The 8,892-nt window shown below is 42.0% G+C and overlaps 1 pseudogene; it reads left to right on the top strand.

Moving 5' to 3' along the window:
* The first annotated feature begins 2,367 nt into the window (after positions 1-2,367).
* Positions 2,368-3,913, top strand: LOC101432027 (plakophilin-4 pseudogene; annotated as a pseudogene).
* The last annotated feature ends 4,979 nt before the right edge of the window (positions 3,914-8,892 follow it).

Genomic DNA, 8,892 nt, shown 5'->3' with positions numbered 1-8,892 from the left:
CAACTACCATGACCACTTTCTCCACAACAATGCTACAATTTCTTCCATTACTAATCACAATAGTTCCATAGTAGAATATCAGTAAGTCTACCCTAATCCATACTCTATTCCTCCATTCTGTGAACCCTGGGATGGTTATGTCCACTCCACCTCTATATTGAGAGGAGACTGAGATTCCAAATGGATGATGGATGCAATTCTCCTGCTTGCAGTTGTAGACATTCATAGCTCCCTGGTGTGGTAGTTGACCTTCTTCACCTCCCTATTAGCTGGCTGGGGTAAGTCCAATGAACCAGAGGGTAGGAGTTGCAAGACTGCTGAGGCTCAGGGCATAGCTGTCACATGGACAGTCCAGAGATTCAAGTCTCCTGAGTATATACCAACACCAGCGCCAACCACAGGTTCAGTAAAAGTGACAGAAGAAGCATGTGTAGAAAGGTCACATCTGAGTCCAACTTCATCACACTCAGGAACACAAACTCTAAAGTAGGGCCAAGTGATACGGCACTGAACTCCAGAGCCATCTGCCATGACCATAGAACCTGAGGGTCTCTGTAGCCCTCAGGAGAACCAGTACCTGGGATTGCATCTACTTTGACTGTCTCTGGGATCTTGCTGAGGCATGCATAAACACGACACTTTTGATGATTCCCCAACTCTTTTTTGGAGACTCATAACCATATAAAGTCAATCATCTTTTCCATTTCCTCCTTAATAATACATATCTATTCATTTAAAATACAAACAAATGAAATAAATATGACAAATAGGAAAATATTTGTAATACACTGATATATATTAAATAAAATAAGTAAATAGAAAATTGGAATGGGTATCATATTTATCATGGGCTCATTGTCATTTGAAAGTGGGAGACAAGTTCACAGAAAGTGAGATGAGACTGAAAAATTCTCAAGAAAACTGTATGCCAAAGGAGTGTTGGAATTTTAGGTACAATTAAAATAAAACCCCCTTTTCTCTCCCAAGTTTGAACAAATTTAGAAATCAGTTCCATGGAGGAAAAAACAGCTGATTAATACTGATGAAGAGTGAAATGAAGGGCACAGAGGTGGCCTGTGACTAGGAGGCACCACCTATGAACTATCCCACCACTTAGCATACATTTGGGAAAACACAGTGAGGCAATGCCTGGGCCTAGAAGGCAGACAAACAGAGTCAGAATTACTGTGAAGAGATTAAAAAGTAAAAAAAAATAAATACAAAACAACAGCAGTAATAAAAACAAAACACCTGTGTTAATTTCCTAGGGCTGGCCTAACAAAATATCACAAACCACATGATTTTAGACAATGGAAACTTATCCTCCCACAGTTCAGAGGCAGGAGTCTGACATCAAGATATTGGCAGGGCCAGGCTCTCCCTGAAGGCTCTAGGAGAGATTAATTCCTTTCCTTTTCCCAGTTTCAGGAAGTGCACTGCAATCTTTGTTTTCCTTAGCTTGTAAAGCACAACTCTAACTTCTGCCTCTCTTCACAGAGCTGTCTCCCTTCTATGTCTTTGAGTCTTCTCCACTTCTAATAAGGACATCCTTCATATTGAATTTTCATCCAGCTTAATCCATTATGAGCTGATCTTTACTTGATCACATCTGCAAAGACCCTATTTGCATATAAGGTCATGTTCATAGGTGTTGGAGTGAATATGTCAATATATTTTGGGGGGACCACAATAGCACTCCCTTACTACTAGCAGATTCTTTTTATGTTTCATGTACACAAAATCAAATCACTTATCTGGGAATGCACTCTTCCTTCTAGGGGAAAATGAATAGGTTAAGAAGTAATCAACTGAAGTCCTTGAGAGACAATTTCTCCCCCTTGAAACAGGTTCAAAAGCCCCTATACTCATTGTCTTTTGCCTGCTTTTTATTAAGACTGTTTTATTGGTTTAATTCTGGGGCTAGTTGGTCCATTAAATTTTAACCAGAGAAGTTTCAAAAATAGGAGAGATTGTCTCATGCACATCAGTTTGAATGACTCAGAGCATTGAATTTGCAATTTTGATAAAGATTATTCAACATCAAATTCTGTTCAGCCACATAATCCATATGAACTCTTCTGAATTTCTACAATGAGATAACAGTCTGGAAAAAAATTCCCATAAACTCACAGAAGAGACAAAATCAATTATTGATTCCTATTACCAATTTCTCAGGAGGGAAAATTAAGAAGGAAAATAAAATGCACATTTAGTGGTGCTTTCCTTTGGTTATTTGCTTGTGTGTATCCCCAGTCTGTTCTTCTTTCATGAGAACAGTTATTGTTGGCTTTTCCTGATGAGTCCTACACTTAATGAATGCCAGATTGCTCTTACAGTTTACATCTCTGCTTTACCACTTAAAGAGGAATGTCAGTTCCTGAACAGTCCCCTCTTGTGGAGGAAGAGCAACCATAGACCCACCAGGAAGCTGCCTCCACTGGCCCAAGCATGGAACCCTAGGCCGCAACCACCAATATTCTAGCTTCTGTGAAGGAACAGTTGCTTCAGTTTCAATGACTCATCTGAAAATGTAGTGGAAAGTCAGATTGTTTCCAGTCAGCTAAAAAGATACAGAGTTGGTGCAGAATCACCACACATTGCCAAAACAAGCTCAACTGATAAATAATTTCCTTGGAGATCAATAGATGTGCTGAATACTGGTGTAAGCAAATCATGAGTTTCTAATGCTCTCCTTCCCAACATCTATCTCATCAAGACAAAGCCAGAACAAGGGACCCTCTATGCACCAGAGCAGACCCTCTCCATGAAAGTGAGGGATATTGGGTAACTAAAGAAGTTCAACACAAATGAATTCTTATTCTGAATTCATAGCATTCTTTCATAGGATTAACTAATAAAAATTTGGTGAGAAAATCTAGAGCTGAAGAACAAACTCGAGTTCAGTCACCTGCAGTCAATCCACCCATGAGAAGAGTTAGTTTAGTTCCATCTAAAGCACAACTCCTTCTTATGTTATCAGCAGAGATGTGTATCCTTTCAGGAGAGGGGGTCATTGAGAACTTCTCTGGGTAGTAGATTTGTCTCTTCATCAGTTACTGACTCCTGGTGACTGAACTCTGGTGCATATTCTTCCACAATATTGCCCACCCTATGGGCAGCCTCTCTGTGCTCTGCACAAAGACCCACCTCCCCACCAGTTGTTTGATGGATAGGGGCCATCTCCCAGCAGTCCACCAATCCCAAAAGACCAACATCTCAATACCACACAACCACCAGAGTGGGTTCCCTGGTGTTTTAGTCAAGGTTCTCCAGGGAAACAGAATCAATAAGAGATATCTGTTAATATTATGTGCCCTGGCAGATGTACAGATTTAAGTAGCTTCACCATTCCAGGGCCAGATGTGGTAGTCAAACCATAAAACTCTCAGGGACGACCACCATACCACAGCATCTGGGACCTTCTCTACAAAAGATTGTACACAACATGGAGCAATTTGGATAGCAGAAGTATATTATTTATGAGAGGATGTTTCCACCTTGACAAGATAACCTGACAGGCTTAAGGAGTTCATATGCTAGTCAGCACAGGCAGCTTGGGCAAGATCTTCCTGTCTCCCAACTTGTACATTGCTCTTAAATATGAGTGGAGAGCCTATTATAGCCCAGTGTACTGCAGCCCCAACCACAGAACTGTAGACCTCCAGGGATAACAGACAGTCTTGTAGCACATATGTACAGGTATTGGGAATCTGCAAAGAACCTCCAGCTAATGAAGTATCCTTACATACCAAAGAATAATTAGGCCCTGAAAACAACAGCTACTGGCATGGAGACCTATAATCTCACACAATACTGAGTTCAAGAGTGCAGTTATAACAGATTTATGCAGTGCTGGCAGATGATAGTACAAATCACCATCAATAGCATTCAGAAAGACAGCTGTGCTGCCTGAAGTCATTCACATGCTGCAGTACCAGTTCCCCATGATTCAGACCCTGTCCTAACTGCAGCCCCTGTGCTTCAGTTAACATGGTCTGTATCCATCATTGCAAGACATGTAGGAGAATTCTATGAGAACTTCACACACTGGCCTGTCCTTCCCTGTTGGGCACTGCCTATACTCTTGGGGACTCCTGTCCCTCTTTTTGAGAGCATAGCAGGACTCCCCAGGATGGAAGTCCAACACCTTCATGCTCATTATATGGGTCTCCACACACTGATACAACAAACTATGACAAGATGATCATTATACTTAAGTAGCTTCTTATTTATTTATTTATTTATTTATTTATTTATTTATTTATTTACCGTCCCACCCCATTTGTTTGTCAGCAGCATGGGAATCTGTGTTTCTTTTTGTTGCATCATCTTTGTTGTGTCAGCTCTCCATGTGTGCAGTGCCATTCCTGGGCAGGCTGAACTTTCTTTCATGCTGGATGGCTCTCTTTATGGGGTGCACTCCTTGCTCATGGGGTTCCCCTATGTGGGGGACACCCCTGTGTGGCAGGGCACTCCTTGCATGCATTAGCGCCATGCATGGGCCAGCTCCACATGGTTCAAAGAGATCCAGGGTTTGAACTGCGGACCTCCCATGTGGTAGATGGATGCCCTAACCACTGGGCCAAGTCAGCTTCTCTTAAGTAGCTTCTTTTTTTTTTTTTAATTTTTTTATTTTTTATTGACTTTGTAATAATATTACATTAAAATATATATATGTGAGGTCCCATTCAACCCCATCCCCCCACCCCCCTCTCCCCCCCCCCAACAACGCTCGTTCCCATCATCATGACACATCCATTGGATTTGGTAAGTACATCTTTGGGCACCTCTGCACCTCATATACATTGGTTCACATCATAGCCCATACTCTCCTCCATTCCATCCAGTGGGTCCTGTGAGGATTTACAATGTCTGGTGATTGCCTCTGAAGTACCATCCAGGGCAGCTCCATGTCCCAAAGACGCCTCCACCTCTCATCTCTTCCTGCCTTTCCCCATACCCTTCGTCCACTATGTCCACTTTTCCCATTCCAATGCCATCTCTTCTATGTGGACATTGGATTGGTTGTGTCCATTGCACCTCTATGTCAAGAGGAGGGTCAGATTCCACCTGGATGCTGGATGCAATCCTCCCATTTTCAGTTGTAATCACTCTAGGCTCCATGGTGTGGTGGTTGTCCTTCTTCAACTCCATCTTAGCTGAGTGTGGTAAGCCCAATAAATCAGATTGTAGGTGCTGGAGTCTGTTGAGGCTCAGGATCTGGCTATCACATTGTCAGTCCAGAGATTCAAATCCCCTAAATATATCTTAAACCCCAACATTAACTGCACCTCCAGCACATTGGCATGAAAGTCTTATGAAGGGAGATCCCATCTGAGTCCAGATTCATCACACATAAACACCAATTCCTAAGAGGGACCATCTGCCCTGGTAGTTAACCCCATCGGCCATGACCATAACTCCCATGGGTCTCTTTAGCCCTCAAAGGAACCAATATCTGGGGGTTGTATCTGCTTTATCTGTCTCTCTGACTCTGCTCAGTTGTGCATGAGGGCAAACCTTCTGCCAGCCTCCAGACTCTTTTTTAGAAACTCGTAGCCATATAAACTCATTTCTCCTTTCCATTTCCCCCTTACTTTAGGTCAAACAGCATTTTAAAGTCATGGTATTTTATGTAGACATGGATATTCTGCTGATCCGCATTGAACCTTCCATATAAGGTCATTTTCCAGTTGCATCATCAGTTGGTAGTTGATAGTGGTCCCTCGTTGCCAGGGAGGCTCATCCCCGGGTGTCATGTCCCACGCTGGGGGGAAGGCATTGCATTTACATGCTGAGTTTTGCTTCGAGACTGGCCACATTTGAGTAACATGAAGGCTGACAGGAGGAAATTCCCAGGCACAAAGTTGTTCTAGGCCTTGTTCTTATTTTGGGATTATCAGCTCACAAGCATAGTCATTAGCATCAGGGGCTCACTGTTGAACCCTCACTCCCTCCCGGTCCCCGCCACTGTACCTGGGAGACTGTTGCTGCTCCCCTAGGGACCACGACAGAGCACCACTGGCCAGGAACCCAGTACCCCCCCTACTGTGGTTTTTAATTGTTGCCACTATGAGTATATCCAAACATTACCATGCACCCTGGACATATGTTCTGTACAGCTCCCTGTCAGCCATATATCACCTGTCCTTGGTACCCCATACCAGTATCCCTCCATTGCCATTGTTGAAACACTCTGTGATCCAGAACTCCCCGAAATTTGAAGCCCAATATAATTTCATGGTCCCTTACTAGGGAATGGCATATAGCGATGAGTTTAAAGGATAGATAAAGAACTTGGATAAAGTTAGATAAAGAACTTAGATAAAGAATGTTGACTTGAAAAAATTCCACATCCTATCTTTTTCTTTTTTTTTTTTTTCCCCCCCCCTAATTATTCAGCTTTTCTTCACAGGAGTCCTAGACCACAGCAATGTATATATATAATATACAGCACTCCCACACATCCACCAGAAAACCTTTTCCCTTCCACAGTGATACTGTTACGCCCTATTCATATCATATTTACTTAAAGTGATGTACAGAGTCTGAGACATTAGCTTTCTAACAAGGTGACATCTGTGCTTACATTGTGGTGCATACTTTAGGATACACAGTTCTTTACATTTTTAGTTATCCTATGTTTTACATTATGGTTTACATTATCAGTCTGTCATCTCCTATATGTTATAGTGTAATATTACATGTTTTATATCCATCCTTGTGTACTCTCAAGAAACTCCTCTCTTACCCCCCATTTACTTTGGTTCCACACATTTAACGTCCATTTTCCCTTCCACCTTGGTGTCCTCAGTGATAGCCAACCTCCGTTTCCTGAGGAGCCACTTCCAGAGATAGATGGAATAGTGTTCAGGGCCTAACTTACTCAACTGCCCCAATGCCCTGGGAGCCACCCTTTCTCTCGAGGGATACAGTTCCCTCTATTTGATGGCATTAGTCCTCCCCAGGATGTGGGTCCACCCCCACTCTCACTACTTGGGTTTCTACCCCATGGTGTCACCCACTCTGGCAGAATGAGCATTTAGACATTCCCCAGGAGCCCGTCCTGCATCAGACCCTCCCCTCCGAGCATTCTAAACAGGTAACCCTCTTTATTATATTTTGATATGATTTTCTCGGCATTTTACTCTCCACCAATACCTGACCCTCTCCTGATTTGTTTGCTACCCCTCCCACCCCCCACTTTTGGGCAACGTTACCCATCCGTCCCTCCCCAGCCACCCTCAAACCCGCAAAGCCCCAAGCAAAGGCAACCCCTTGCCCCCCTTTTATCTCTTCTTTGTGTTCATACTTACCACCATCTCGTCTTAAATTCGACCCCTGCAGACATCGGCTCATATCCTTCCTCCACCCTCCGATTTCCTGTAAGCCTATCATTCAGTCTCTTGCTATCTAGGGCAGCTTGTTTATTTCATATCGTTGAGGTCATGTAGTATTTGTCCTTCAATGTCTGGGTTGCTTCACTAAACATAAGGTTCTCAAGATTCATCCATGTTATCACATGTGTTTGTAGTGTGTTTGTTCTTACAGCCGAGTACTATTCCATTGTGTGTATATACCACATTTTATTGATCCACTCATCTGTTGATGGGCATTTGGGTTGATTCCAACTTTTGGCAATAGTGAATAATGCTGCTATGAACATTGGTGTACATATATCGGTTTGTGTTCTTGTTTTCAGTTCTACTGGGTATATACCCAGCAGTGGTATTGCTGGGTCATATGGCAAATCTATGGCTAGTTTTTTGAGAAACCGCCATACTGTCCTCCAGAATGGTTGGATCCTTCTGCATTCCCACCAGCAGTGGATGAGTGTTCCCCTTCCTTCACATCCTCTCCAGCACTTGTATTCTTCTGTTTTTTTCATAGCTGCCAATCTTATGGGTGTAAGATGGTATCTCATTGTAGTTTTGATTTGCATTTCCCTGATAGCTAGAGATTTGGAACATTTTTTCATGTGCTTTCTTGCCATTTGTATTTCTTCTTCACAGAAGTGTCTGTTTAAGTCTTTTTCCCATTTTTTAAATGGGTTGTTTATCTTTTTATTTTCAAGATATAGGAGTTCTTTATATATGCAAGTTATAAGTTTCTTATCAGATATATGGTTGCCAAATATTTTCTCCCACTGTTTGGGCTCCCTTTTTATTTCTTGACAAACTCCTTTGAGGTGCAGAAGGCTTTAATTTTGAGGAAGTCCCATTTATCTATTAGTTCTTTTACTGCTCGTGCTTTTGGTGAGGTATTCATAAATCCATTTCCTATTACAAGGTCCTGTAGATGTTTCCCTACACTGCTTTCTAAGGTTTTTATGGTCTTGGCTCTTATATTTAGGTCTTTGATCCATCTTGAGTTGATCTTTGTATAAGGTGTGAGATGGTAATCCTCTTTCATTCTTCTACATATGGCTATCCAGTTCTCCAGACACCATTTGTTGAATAGGCCACTCTCTCCCAGTTGAGAGGGTTTGGTGGCTTTATCGAATATTATGTGGTTGTATATGTGAGGTTCTATATCAGAGCTTTCAATTCGATTCCATTGGTCTATGTGTCTCTCCTTATGCCAATACCATGCTGTTTTCACCACCGTGGCTTTATAGTATGTTTTGAAGTCAGGTAGTGTGATTCCTCCAATTTCATTTTTCTTTTTCAGTATGTCTTTGGCTATTCGGGGTCTCTTTCCTTTCGAAATAAATTTCATAGTTAGTTTTTCTAGTTCCTTAAAGAAGGCCGCATTGATTTTTATTGGGATTGCATTGAATGTGTAGATCAGTTTTGGTAGGATAGACATCTTAATAATGTTCAGTCTTCCTATCCATGAACAAGGAATAGTCTTCCATTTATTTAGGTCTTCTTTGATTTCCTTGAACAATCT

This window comes from Dasypus novemcinctus, chromosome 16, assembly GCF_030445035.2.
Source record: "Dasypus novemcinctus isolate mDasNov1 chromosome 16, mDasNov1.1.hap2, whole genome shotgun sequence".
Taxonomy (NCBI): Eukaryota; Metazoa; Chordata; class Mammalia; order Cingulata; family Dasypodidae; genus Dasypus; species Dasypus novemcinctus.
This window is presented reverse-complemented; position numbering and strand designations above follow the sequence as displayed.